General features: G+C 43.6%; 1 protein-coding gene across 4 annotated transcripts in view; it reads right to left on the bottom strand.

The window, feature by feature from the left end:
- The window catches only part of STPG2 (sperm tail PG-rich repeat containing 2), a 397,910-nt gene that overhangs the window by 58,876 nt on the left and 324,270 nt on the right, over nt 1-14,764 (bottom strand). Inside the window, exon 14 of one of the 4 annotated variants that reach the window (XR_006579524.1) lies at nt 6,017-6,097. The exons of the other annotated variants lie outside the window; for them this stretch is intronic. The gene's annotated coding sequence lies outside the window, so the exon portion shown is untranslated. The remainder of the gene's footprint in view (nt 1-6,016; nt 6,098-14,764) is intronic. 4 annotated transcript variants of the gene reach the window in all.

Raw genomic sequence — 14,764 nt, forward strand, 5'->3', positions numbered from 1 at the left:
CCAAATCCATGGAGTTCTCACACCCAGGAGAAACAAACCATTCCCCCTGCTTCCTCCCCCCCTCCCTTTTCCTAGGAGAGATACCGGGATCCAACTACAGAGGGATACCTCCCCCTCCCCTTTCCCTGAGAATCCACCCAAGGAAAGACCAACAAGTCCTTAATAGAAAAGAATTTATTAAAGAATAAAAAGAAAATACAGAATCTCTATGAGCCCAAGCTGGACACTCATAGGGTATAACCTTATCAATCTCTGGAGAGAATCCCCTCTCCCCCTTTTCTCAGTAAAAGCAATATCAGCAAACAGGAATAAAGCATTTCCTTTAGCAAACACACAATTGCAAATGTAGAAATCAAAGCATAAGACTAATTCGCCTTTCTAATTAATACTCACTATTAATTAGTAGAAACTACTCCAGGAGAACTTGGAGACATGACTGTCCTCTGTTAGGTCCAAAAACAGTTCTCACACAGACAAAGGCTTCCCTCCACAGAGATTTGAAAAAATCTTATCTCTGATTGGTCCTCTGGTCAGGTGGTCACCAGGTACTACATGTTAACCCTTTACAGGTAAAACAGACCTTAACTCTTAACTATCTGTTTATGACACGCCCCCCAAATCGCCAACAGTGGGAACTACTGGTGGTGATTTCCTCCTAGCACTGTAACATAAACAGATAAACAAAACATATGCACTATTACATATACTACTAAGTATGTAAACAACAAGATATTTGACACTGAAGAACACTTTGTATGCATTTGAGCGGACATACTTGGCATTGTCCTTGCCCATCCCCTCCCAGTGGAAGGAATGTTTTTAACCTGTTTTTGCTTTGTTGACCCCAGAATGGCCACTGGGATGTCAGGGCCCAAGCTTAAGAGCTTGTCCCAGTACTTAGTTGGAACTACCAACTGTCTTTGAGGATGCTGGCCTTCCTGGTGTCCACCAGAAAGAATGTCCTTATATAAAAGTCCTTGTTTTACAACAAACTGGAATTGGGTAGAAGAGCTGAGAGGCGGTGGGTCGCTCCGTGCCGCCGCCCAAGCTTTCTTAAGGCTGTCATCGGCTTCCTGCTCAGTCTGGAACTGTTCCCTTGAGGCGGGAGACACCAGTTCCTCCTTAGACTGTGGACTTGGGCTTGGTCCCTCTGGAAGCGATGTAGGTGATGAGGTTGTTTTCGTTGACTGTGAACCGCTCTCCGCTGGTGCACAAGGTGATATATCAGGCTCTGGCTGAGCCTCTTGGGTAGAGTTGTCTGCTGCTTCTGCCAGTTTAGGCCCGTTGGCGCCCCCTGGCGGTGGAGTTGCAAGCGCTGGCGTCAGTGCCGGCGCTGGTTCTGCCGCTGGTTGCTTTTCCAGTTCCGGTCCTGGAACTGGATGTACTATGGCTGCTGTAGTTGTTGGCATGAGATCCGGTTTCACCACCTCTGTCTGGGTCTCTGGTAACACAGACAGGGTCCTGGTGGATGGCTCAGGAACAGGGATGGGAGTGCCTGCTTGTTTGGCCTGGCCGCAGGTGACCACTCCCCCACTCTTGGCCAGCTGCACATGGTTGGCCAAGTTTTCCCCCAGTAGCATGGGGATGGAATAATTGTAATAGACAGCAAAAGTTCTCTTTCCTGACCAGTCCTTGTACTGGTCTTCAGGGATGCTGTACCCATGGCAGGTCCTTTTAACCTTTGTGAAGAAGGCCTTAGTGTTCTCACCTGCCATGTAGGTGGGAAATTTCTTGGGATGGGGAACAGTGCCTTATGGTGCTGGCTACACCCCTTTGCAGTTAGTGAATTTTATGTGTGGCTTGCTGGTGTTGCTTTTTGGTGCTGGCCACACCCCTCTGCAGTCAGTGAATTTTATGTGTGGCTTGCTGGTGTTGCTTTTTGGTGCTGGCCACACCCCTTTGCAGTCAGGGAATTGGTTTCCCCAATTCCTAACCCTTTCTATTCCCGAGAGACTGAATAGAAAAGAAACAAAACCTTTTCATTTGCAAATGTGTAGTTGCTGTTTGCTGATATACTGAGAAGACCAAAAAAAAAACTGGTTTGTCCTGTTTCTAGCACTTGCTAAGTACCTCACAGTGGGGGTCCTTTCTAACAAGCCTCCTAGAAAAACTTGCACCTCTTTCCTAGCTGTTTTTAAGCAGACAGAAAGAAAAAAAGGAGAAAAAAGAAAAGAAGAAGGAAAAAAATCCTTTTCTAACACAGCCTGTTAGAAAACCTTATCCCTCAGCTAAACCCAGCTGAAAATCTGTTTCCAAAAAAACAATCTTCCTAATAAGCCCAGCTGACCGGCTGGTGCTACTTAGTACCTGCAGAAAAGTGTAGTAAATCCTCTCAGGGATTTGTATTCCCTGGCTCCAGAGGATTTCAAAAGACACAGGGAAAAAAAATGTGGCTGGAGGGTTTCTGTCTCCCCCCCCCAAACCTGTTTTCCCCACTGGATGGGAATGTACTTTGTCGAGCACTTCCCCCCACCTTAGGAATCCTGAGTGATACCTGATATCACAAAGGAAGGACACACCTCTAGGGAAGAGTTTTTCCTCAGCATAGCCAGCAGAGAAAAAAAACTCCTCCTAACCCTGAAAACTGCTTGAAACTGCCTTTTCCTGAAGCTGCCTGTCCAAGCAAACAGAAGAAAAACTGCTTCCAACAAAGCCTGCTGGAAAACTTAATTCCCTCCAGCCAACCTGGCTGAAACTGTAAACTCCCTCTTCTCTCAGGTTGCTTTCCTGCTCTAGAAGAAGAGAATAGCTCCCTTCAGCGTAGCCCAGCTGAAAAAAACTCCTTGTAACAATGGGTTCGAAACTCCGCTGCCACCATGTCAGAGTCTACCCTCACTTGAAACTGGGGGGTTTCAAGGTGAGGACCCGCATGCCACCATGTCCTATGGGATCTCACCCCCACTTCGAGCTTGTGGGTTCAAAGATGGGGACCCGCAGGTATTCTGCCACCATGTCAAAGGTCTCACCCCCACTTGGAACTGTTGGGCTCCAATGTGGGGACCTGACTTGGTTTCCCTTTAAACTACCATGTCCTGGTCTGCACCCTCACTTGAAACTGGGGGGTTTCAAAGTGAGGACCAGCATGTATTCCCCCACCCTAAAATCCTAGGGTAGGTCTCCTTGTCGCTGCCACCACTCAATCATGAAATGTGGATTGAGACACAGTCCTTCCCCAAAATCCTAGGGGATTCCAAGAGCCCCAAATCCATGGAGTTCTCACACCCAGGAGAAACAAACCATTCCCCCTGCTTCCTCCCCCCCCCTCCCTTTTCCTCTGAGAGATACCGGGATCCAACTACAGAGGGATACCTCCCCCTCCCCTTTCCCTGAGAATCCACCCAAGGAAAGACCAACAAGTCCTTAATAGAAAAGAATTTATTAAAGAATAAAAAGAAAATACAGAATCTCTATGAGCCCAAGCTGGACACTCATAGGGTATAACCTTATCAATCTCTGGAGAGAATCCCCTCTCCCCCTTTTCTCAGTAAAAGCAATATCAGCAAACAGGAATAAAGCATTTCCTTTAGCAAACACACAATTGCAAATGTAGAAATCAAAGCATAAGACTAATTCGCCTTTCTAATTAATACTCACTATTAATTAGTAGAAACTACTCCAGGAGAACTTGGAGACATGACTGTCCTCTGTTAGGTCCAAAAACAGTTCTCACACAGACAAAGGCTTCCCTCCACAGAGATTTGAAAAAATCTTATCTCTGATTGGTCCTCTGGTCAGGTGGTCACCAGGTACTACATGTTAACCCTTTACAGGTAAGCTAACCGGTTGTTAGCTAAGGCTGTAGAGCAGACTCATTTTATCTCTCTCTTTAAGTGGTCTTGGTGCCACAAGATGGGACAGAAACCCACACCCAGAAGGTTACATGTGGTCTTTGTTTTTGTTTGTTGTTCTGTTTGGGGTGTTTTGTTGTTGTTGTTGTTTTTTGTCTTTTCTGTATTGAAGCAGGTTCTTTTGGGTGACCCATTGCATGATGTGATCTACTTTTCTGGTGGAGTGTCCTTTTTTAGTGAAGGCAGTTTTAAGCTTGTTTAAGTGTGTACCCCAGACTTTCTCTTTGGAGAAAATTCTGTGGTATCTGAGTGCCTGGTTATAGACAATAGATTTCTTGGTGTGTCTGGGGTGGCTGCTGGATCTGTGGATGTGAGTATGGTGATCTATGGGCTTTTGTATAAAGATGTTGTAGGGCTCTATTGTTGAAGCTAATCAGAGTGTCCAGAAAGTTGATGCTGGTGTGAGAGTGTTCTAGAGAGAGTTTGATGCATGGGTGGTGGCGGCTGTTGAAGTGGTGGAGAAAAACAGGGAATTTAGGTCATCTGTCCAGAATTTTTTCCAGAAATTCTTCCTTGAGGTGGCCCATGAAGAGGGCATTTTGGGGAGCCATCCTCATACCCATGGCTGTTCCCATGGTTTGGGCAAAGTGTTTGTTGTTAAATGTAAAATTGTAGTAGATGAGGATGACCTTCATGAGTTTGGTGATGTGTTTGGGGTGGATTTCTGAGTGTTGTTCATTATCTTGCCAGTATTTGAGGCAGGCAGCAATGCCATTATGATGAAAGATGTTGATATATATTAAAGTGATATCTTTGGTGGTAAAGATGGTGTTCTGGAGGAGGTTGTTAATGTTGTGGAGTTTCTGGAAGATGTTGGTAGTGTCTTGGAAGAAACTGGCCCTTGTGTAGTGAGTAGTTTCAGGATGTTTCCACGAGTCCTGATAGTCCTTCAATAAGAGTACCATGGTCAGCTATGATAGGTCTGCCTGTGTTCCCTTGTATCTTGGAAAGCACATAGAAGAGCCCTGAGTGGGTTTTAGAGGGATAAAGTTGTAAAGATTTTCTTGGAGTTGTTTTGGGAAGGATTTCATGGTATCTTTACATTCCCGTGTAAATTGTGGTGTGAGGTCCTCTTCGAGGTCTTTATAATAGGTGATGCCGGAGAGTTGTCTATTGGCCTCATTAATGTAATACTCACAATTAAGGACTACAATAGCTCCCCCTTTTTCTGCTGGCTTGATCACTATCTGGTGGTTGAATTTCAGGGACTATTATTTGAAATAAATGAGTGTTAGGAACCTAAATACCTCTGAGGATCTGGGCCTCAGAGCACAGACAATTGACATTAGAAAGCAGGCCTTACAGGTTAGGCATTTAAAGGTAAATTCTTTTAAAGGCTCAAAATGAAGATTACATGGAACTTGGAACTCAACACTAAACTCAAAATTTTAAATGCTTCAACAGCAGAAGCTTCTATGAAGGAAAGAATCCAAAAAAGCTGCTTCAGACCTGACAGTTGCACTTTGTACTGCAGAGCTCCAGTACTGTTTATCATATTGATTTCCCATATGGCTCCCTCAATATCTGAATTGTTCTAACCTCATCAGGAAACTAAAACATTACCTAAGAATAGTAAATTCTGCTGAAAGATGGATTTCTCCAACAATGCTGAACCTACTTCTAATTATACCATCCCTTTCTTTGAACCCAGCAGCTGCAAAGTGTGGTTCACAGTTTGTGCAAACATACATGCACTAGCTCTACTCAAGCTAGCATGTTAAAACAAGTAGTGTGGCCATGGCTGCATGGGCAGCCGGTTATGGCCCCAAGGGATTGGGCAGGACTGTACTCGGGCAGCTAGCAGGACTCGCCATCCGTGCTGCCATAGCCACACTGCTATTTTTAGCATGCTGAGCTGGAGCAAAGTTAGTGCAGGTACGTCTACCTATGATGGGATTTATATCTGTGTAGATGTACCCTCAGTTACATTTCAATCTAATTGCAGCCACATTAATTCTGCACATGTTGTTAAAAGTCAGGGCATATGGTTAGTTATTTGAACTGCAAAGTAATTTTCTCTGGCAAGGACACTGTTTCTTCAGCTATTTTCTCAAACACACATGAAAATTATAATTCACACCATTGTCACCTCTAGACTTTATTGTTGTAACTCCTTATTTTATGGATGTGTGAACAGATCCTCTCATAGCATAAAGATTGCAACTCACGCTGAATGGCGCAGTTAAGGCGTTTATTGACTCTAGGTGTTCAACAGAATTCAGCAGCTCTTCAAATAAAGATGAAAAATGCTACAATTTAAGATTCAAAGACATAAGAATTATTTTAAAAAATTGTGTAAAAGTCATGATACATTCAATATGGAAAAAAAAGTCAAAATCTGGCAAAGGACACCCTATTCAGACTATTTCTTGTCCTAGAAAAAAATGCCTTAGAACTTTATTTTCTCCATTCATAAACTGCAGTTCACATTTTTATGATAAAAGTCTATGTTTGAAGTCATTACTGAAACACCAACTTATAAAAATGAGGCTGGGGTCACTGCAAATGCCCCACTAGAGAATCCTGTTAGAAAAGGCTTTTTATACCAACTTTTCAAGTTGAACTGTAAAAAGCTGCTCTAATTTCCCTGTCCCCTCTTTTCCCATCTCGAGAGCTTTGAATTATAGAATATCAAAAAAATCCAGAAACTCGCTGTTTATTACTGTGCAGTAGTTCACAAGTGGTGCTGGGTATCAAACTGCTCTCATGTGCGGCAGATAATGTGCTGTGGTATGTTCAGCTGCCTTCTATAGTCATCTCAAATTTCAAGAATCCTTTCTTATAAGAATCACACAAGGATAGTAACAGACATTCTTGCAAATGAAGCACTGCATTGGTTTCAGTGGGAAAACTATAGTTGCATGATCATTATAAAGGGAAATTAATTAACTGTAACTCAAGTTTCCACATATCTCTTGTGAGTGATTCCAAGAATAAAACAGAAGTCTATAGACATTCATGAAATGATTGATGTTAGCAAGGGTTATTACTATATATTCTAGCTCTTACCTGGAAGCTTAATTTTTGCCTAACCACCTATTAACCACTTATAGTGACAAATATTCAAAGTGACCTCCCTCTGGTCTACAACTTTGTAGTCACTTAACAGGAGAAGGCAAATTCAGCCTTTTTCATAGATGATTCCATGTGAAAAATTATAGGTATATATTTGGAGATTGTTTTAGTTTTTAGCATCTCAAAGGGAAGTAGCAGGAATGTCTTTGTGTCCAGAAACGTGACACAAGTAGAAGTGCTCTCTGGCAAACAAAAGTAGGGTTGCCAACTCTTCTGATTTTTATCATAAGAGTCATGATAATTGATGCTTTCCTAAAAGACTAACTTGCTGGAGTCCTATGAATATCTGAAAATCTGAGCTTTCATTAAAAAAAATGTTAATTTAAAAACATTTCTAGACATTATGGTTGAAGAGAAAAATATGAAAACGTTAAAACAGTGTACCCTACAGGCTCAAAGAGCTGAAAGCAATAAAAAGAGCTATCAAAATATATCATAATTTTAAGTGAATATCATGATTTTTTAACATTTGCTGCTAGTGATACTGCAAAAGTGTCAAGGGGCTGAAATGGCCTGATTGCCAAATTGGTTGCAGAACTTCTGCAACTCATACTGATTTCAATGTCAGTTGAGTTTGAGTTGAGTTTCCTCCAACTCTGGGCAGGGTAACTGATGTCTTGAGCCATGAGGTCTGCCAGTTGTGTTCTACCCGTAAGAAAGAGGATAACCAAATTGTTTACTATGCTTTGGTTCCATCCATTCTGTGGATTTTTCCTGTAAGGGGCAATGTCTGAAAGCATTATCATCCAGTGAGACCCCCTACTAGGGCCAGCATTACAAACCTTAGTGTTGGGGTTGGCTCTCCAGGGGCCATACATCAATATCGAGGGAATTGTAGTGGCCAAGAGGGATATCCTCCTCCAAGTGGCTGTAGAACATGAAGATATTGTCTTGCAGACATGTAGAATATTGTCTTACTTCAGGAAACACACTCTACTACTGACACTTTCAACGGTCAATTCCTGGCTTTGTGGTTGTGCCTTACCTCCATCACAGGCAATACAGGATGGCATCCTGCATCAGGAAAGGTATCCCAGCAACTCCGGTCTCATTATCAGGTCCATATGATGTTATCGAATGGCAGGGTATAAAAGTGAAGGACCTGATTCTTATCAACGTCTACAAACATCCATCTGCCAATTGGCCAACTCATGCCTTACTCATTTTCTCAGGACCTTTAGTCTACTGTGGCAATTTTAATTCACACCATTCCCACTATTGGATATCCAGATAATTATGCAGATGGAGTAAAGCTAAAGAAGTAGATGTCTATGGACAACCTGCAGGTTCTGTATGATCCTAAGCAGCAACCCACTTTCCATACCCTTTTTTACAACTGGGCAACATGCTCTGTTGGTCATACAGTGTAAAATGTTTGTTTTTCTTCCTCAATCCCAGCATCAGTCATATCTGTGCACAACATGCATACAAATTCCAAATACATGTGGCCTCCAGAAACTCCAGTGGAATTTCTGAAAGGCAAGGTGAGATCTGTTCCAATCTGAGTTCGACTCTCTTGTGAGTAAAGACTCAAATCAAATATTAGGAACAATTATATTAGTCCCATCTATCAAGTTTTCTGTGATAAAAGTTCTGGCCACTGCAAATAAATCGATACTTAAGGGATTTTTCTGAACAATTCATTCCTGGAAGGTCATATGATGCAAACAGATATCAGGAATTTAAATCCAACAAGAATGAACAGGAGATTTTTGTGAAAACTAGAGACTTTTTTGCCTTCTAGATCAAACCAGGCAAGAGCGATGGAAAGAAACTGTCTCCAAATCAAAATTCACGCATTCTAGTTGTGAAGCTTGGCAAACTTTTAAGAGTCTGAGCATAGACTCTAGTCTGGGCAAGAGGGAATACACAAAACTCCATCACATCTCAATTGGTGGCCAATGGCAGAGCTCCCAATCAAAATAAAGTTTTCAGACATGCAGTTAAAATGGTTGCTGACAGATGGCAGACTTCAAGTGTGGACAGGAACTGATGGCTCCTTTTACTGATCAAGAACTCAAACTGATTATACATCAGTTGCAACCTAACAAGGCTCCTGGTCCAGACAATATCCATAACAAGTTAATCTCTCACTTTGGGCCAATTGCCAAAAGCTAGCTGCTTCAATTTCTGAGTCTGTTCAAAGCAAAGGTCATAGCTGCTCCCAAGCCAGGGAAACCATTGACAGATCCGAAGAGCTACCAACCCATTTCTCTGCTGTGTGTTACTTATATGCTGATGGATAGACTAATCTTGATGTGGATTAATGAGGTAGCTGATCCTCAGCTACCTTGCATTCAAGGCTGGATTCAGGAGGTGAAAATGAACCCAGATATTTTGTCTGAGTCAAGACAGAAAATCTATTTGAATCAGGAAAGAAAGGTGGTCTAGTCCTCACTGAACCGATGGCTACTTACAACACTGTGTGGCATGTCGGAATCACTGCCAAGCTGCTGCAAGTTATTTCTTGTAGCCAATGATGTGGTGTGGCTGAGAAATGATTAACAACTGAAATTTCATCCTGAGAGTCAGGGAGAAAATCAGTCAACTTAAATGTTTCTGCAATAGCCTTAAACAAATGGTAAGTTTGGGCTCTGGTTTTGTTCAATATAGACACATTCAACCTTCCTGAAATGCAGGCTGAGAAGTATGTGTATGATGATGACATCTGTATTGTGACAATGGAAACAATTTCCATAGGTTCCAAGTATCAATAGTAGAATGTGTTTCCTGAAGTAAGACAATGTTCTACATGTCTCCAAGACAATATCTTCATGTTCTACATCCACTTGGAGGAGGATATCCCTCTTGACCACTACAATTCAGACATTGCCCCTTACAGGAAAAATCCACAGAACTGATGGAACCAAAGCATAGTAAATAGTTTGGTTATAGTAAATAGTTTGAAAGGAATCTCAGCCAAGACATGGACATTTTGACCACCTACTTCTAGCAATGGAGACCAATTCTGAGTGAAACCAATACAGTAGAAACTACTTTTCATCTAAACAAAAGGAGTACTTGTGGCACCTTAAAGACTAACAAATTTAAGGTGCCACAAGTACTCCTGGTTTTTTTTGCGGATACAGACTAACACGGCTGCTACTCTGAAACCTTTCATCTAAACAGTTGTCTTGTCAATTGACTTATCTAGATCCATGTATATGGATGGTTACTGCCACTCCAACAAGTTGTCACATATTTGGGAGTAAATCTTGACTATAGCCTGACATACCAGCCTCATGTGGAACACCTGAAAATGAAGATCTCTTCCTATAATGTCTTGATACAAAAGCCAGCGGGATCCTTCCAGTGAAGAGACTGTTCAGTCTTTTATACTCCTGTATTGGCCCTGCGATTTGCTTCATTTGAATAGTGCTCTTCACTTTGGGGATGCAATCGCCACACTCAGATTGTTGACACAGAGCTGAATTCAGCCACTCATATTATCAGTGGCTGCTTGAATTATACAGCAACCTCCAGTTTGTATGTGCTAGCATACGTAGCGCCACCAGACCTTTGATGAGATGCGATTATTGTTAAGCCTGCCTGGCGAGCTGTGACAGATGAAACCAACCTATTACATCGTCAGTTGACTGATGCCCCATTTTCAGACAGGAAATAACATGCAGCACCAACTCACATTCAGGGCAGGAATCCCACTCCTGTGGACCAGGGTGTAACACCACAGTTGATCTCTCAACACCCCTTTGCTACAGAAGCTCATGCGCTCCTGGCCATGAGCACTACTGACTCTTTACCATGCACAAATAATTACTGCCACTAGAAAAATGAAAACTATGTTCTTATACAGTGGAAACATCAGTGGGAACTGACGTTAAGTACATACAGAAGTCCATCACTGCACCTGCCTCCTTGTCCACTTGATCATAGACTCTGAACTAGGCTCAACAGATTGCTCGCTGGTTCATCCAGTTTTGCCACAACTATGTACCAAACTGGCCTGATTTCCCCTCCACACTGTAATTATGGGGCAGCATTGCAGACAATAACTCATGTGGTGGAAGAGCACCCAACTTGACATCTGGAGATGGTTTACAATGCCTAGCCTCCCTTGATACAGAAGCTATCTTCTGGTTATAGAACCTGGACATCAAGCTCTTGTCTGCATACAAGACGAAGAAGAGGGACTCAGAACTACTCCACTTGAGCTTTCTTCAGGGATTTGGGATTACTTGTTTCTCCTGTAAGAAGGAGAGTCTTGTGGAAGCAGAGAAAGAACTGACAGGAAGGGGATTGCGATGCATGACAGTTTTAGCAAGAGTCAGGCTAACTGTAACCCTAATAACGCGAGATTTGTAGAAGCGAGGATTGTGTGAGGCAAGTGGAAAAGAACTGTGTGAGAAGTTGTTTCGACCTTGTGTAGATAATGTATAGATAATACAAAATGTAGACTGGAGTCTCTTAAGTGAGAAAAACAAGATATCAGGATGACCTATGTATAAACAAAATGCAGCTGTTGCTTATTATTGTCTGTAACAAAAGTATAAATGCTTGCTGTAATTGTTTACCTGTTGAGAGATCTGTTTAGGAAGGGGAGACCCTATGTCCTAGTGCACTCTCTCCCTGCTGTAGCTGCTAAACAGAATAAAGTATCTGACTTTGCTGTACCCAACCAAAAAGTGAGAACTAAGTTTTTCTCCGACAATTCGCTCCAGCTCTCCTGCTGCAAGGGTTGCCTGTTTTACCTTCAGGAAGACAGCACAGACATTACTCATAGTGACTTTTAATAAAGGGAATCTGACTGACCATAAATGACTAAAGGCTATGACTACACTACAGAGACTGTTGGCATGGCTATGCCAGCATGGTCCCTACTGCAGATTCAGTGTATACTGACAGGAGATTTTCTGGTGAGATAGGAACACCACCTCCCCAAATGACTTTTACTACATCAACAGAAGCCCAGTTCTGATGTCAGAGCTGCGTCTACATTGAGGCTTTTATCAGCATAACTATGTTGCTGGGGGGGTGGAGGGGTCATACTCTCACCAACATTGCTATACTATACTACTAGACCACGCTAAAAACATGTGTTGAGAGCTCTCTCTTTCCATCTACAGCATGTGCCTATGAGTAAAAGATCTTGCCTGGGCATCTGGGGAAGAGAGATAGGGGATGAACTATATGAGTAGTGTCCTTTCTGGAACAAGAGTCAGAGTTGTCCCCAAAAATATCTATTTTACCCTTCAACCAGGCTGGCACCTCCTTGCTGGAGATGCAAAGTTACCACATGCTGTCAACTGGTACTATATTATAAATAAGGCTAAATTTATGTCACGGAGGTCATGGAAGTCATGGAATCCGTGACTTCCAGAGACCTCTGTGGCATTCTCTGCTTCAGCCCCAGGGGCAGTGGGACTCTGGAGCTGGCAGGCAGTGTGGCCCTGGCAGGGTTCCAGCAACAGGTGACAGGCGGCCCCCTGCAAGGTCCCAGAGACAGGTGACCGACTCCTGAGGGGGCCCTCCTCAGGGTTCCAGCAATGGGTGACAGCCTCACACAGGACAGGGGCACACCTGAGGCAAGCGACTAGGGGTGTTTGTTTTCTCTTTGGGAAATATGGTCACCCTGCAGCTCCCAGCCATCGTGGGGTAAGCCCCGCCCCTTCCCAGCAGCTTCCAGCTGCTGCAGGTGGAGGGGGAACCCCACAGTCCCATCCACCATGGTGGTGGGGGAAACCATGGAGCTGCAGCAGCAAAAGTCACAGACAGGCCACGGCTTCCATGATTTTTTATTGATTGCCTGTGATCTGGCCGTGACTTTTACTAAAAATAACCATGACAAAATCTTAGCCTTAATTATAATCACTCAGGGGCAGTTCTTCAGGTCTTTTTGTTATGTATTTGCATAGCATCTAGCATAATAGGGCCCTGATCCATGATTGTGACCCTAGGTACTACTACAGTGCAAATAACAACATTTAGTCAGTGGAGTCAGTCCACCTGCCTGGAAGCCATATTGAGCCAGTGAGGCCTTTGTCTGTCAGCATGTCTGTCTATTTTACAGTATGTACAATGATAACTTTTGAACATCACATCTGATCAATTCCAAAATTGTAGGGAATGTTCTAAGCACGGATTGCCAGTACCATATTGATTTCGGGGACAATCAGAAAATTGAAAGAGGGCAAATGAGGGGACACATGGTGCTGCTGTCATCTGTTGACGGCACCCATTAACACCTTGCTGCATAACAATAGCCCTGCTTATCCTCCCAATAGAGTTGAACACTGTTGACATCCTGAATGACAGAAGAGAAATAACTGCTCTTCTTTCTGGGAGCCTTGGGACAGGCTTAAATAGAGGTAACACTGCTAAATTCGACCTAAAATGGTAGTGTAGACCAGGCCTCAGTGAGCAGGGACAGAGGAAGAGGAAAGACAAGTTTTCCTTCTTTCTGTCCTCCTTCCTAACATCCTGCCTTCTCCAGATTGGGGAAAGAGGTCATCAACTATCAGCCCCTCCCTTCCAATCTGGGGGGAATAAAGGTACTTTGGGTTGGGGGAAAGAAAGAGACACAGAGCCCCTGGCATGGTGGGGAGAATAGTGGACCTGGGTACAAAGAACACTGGAGGGAGATTGGGGGATGCTGGTATGGGGGAAGGTGGGCTCACAGAGCCCCTGGTGTGGGGGATAAGGTGGGAATGGGGCCACACAGAGCCCCTGCCGTTGGAAGGGAAGTGTGAAATAGAGGACCTGGGGAAAAGTGGGAATGAAGGTGCCATAGTTGTTGGCATGAGAGAGAAAATGGGGGCCCTGATATGGGGGAGACACAGATTCCCTGCCAAGGGGGACATCGGGGGAGTTGCAGGAAGTCACTGTAGTACAGGGTCATGGGAGGGTGGCACAAAGGTAGTTTCTGTGGGTAATGGAGGATGCAAGGAGCCCCTGCGATAAGCTCCAGCTACATAAGTTATGAAGTGAAATCCTTGCTGATCTTCAACACACAAAAGAAGCTTACAAGAAGTGGAAGATTGGACAAATGACCAGGGAGGAGTATAAAAATATTGCTCAGGCATGCAGGAGTGAAATCAGGAAGGCCAAATCACACTTGGAGTTGCAGCTAGCAAGGGATGTTAACAGTAACAAGAAGGGTTTCTTCAGCTTTGTTAGAAACAAGAAGAAAGTCAAGGAAAGTGTGGGCCTCTTACTGAATGGGGGAGGCAAACTAGTGACAGGAGATGTGAAAAAAGCTAATGTACTCAATGCTTTTTTTGCCTCTTGTTCATGAACAAGATCAGCTCCCAGACTACTGCACTGGGCAGCACAGCATAGGGAGGAGGTGACCATCCCTCTGCGGAGAAAGAAGTGGTTCAGGACTATTTAGAAAAGCTGGACAAGCACAAGTCCATGGGGCTGGATGCACTGCATCCAAGGGTGCTAAAGGAGTTGATGGATGTGATTGCATAGCCATTGGCCATTATCTTTGAAAACTCATGGCAATCGGGGAAGGTCCCGGATGACTGGAAAAAGGCTAATGTAGTGCCCATCTTTAAAAAAGGGAAGGAGGATCCGGGAAACTACAGGCCAGTCAGCCTCACCTCAGTCCCTGGAAAAGTCATGGAGCAGGTCCTCAAGGAATCAATTCTGAAGCTCTTAGAGGAAAGGAAAGTGATCAGGAACAGTTAGCATGGATTCACCAAAGGCAAGTCATGCCTGACTAACCTAATTGACTTCTATGATGAGATAACTGGCTCTGTGGATAAGGGGAAAGCAGTTAACGTGTTATTCCTTGACTTTAGCAAAGCTTTTGATTCTTGACAGCAATTTAAAGAAGTATGGCCTGGAAGTAGAAAGCTGGCTAGATCATTGAGCTCAAC

This window comes from Mauremys mutica, chromosome 5, assembly GCF_020497125.1.
Source record: "Mauremys mutica isolate MM-2020 ecotype Southern chromosome 5, ASM2049712v1, whole genome shotgun sequence".
Taxonomy (NCBI): Eukaryota; Metazoa; Chordata; order Testudines; family Geoemydidae; genus Mauremys; species Mauremys mutica.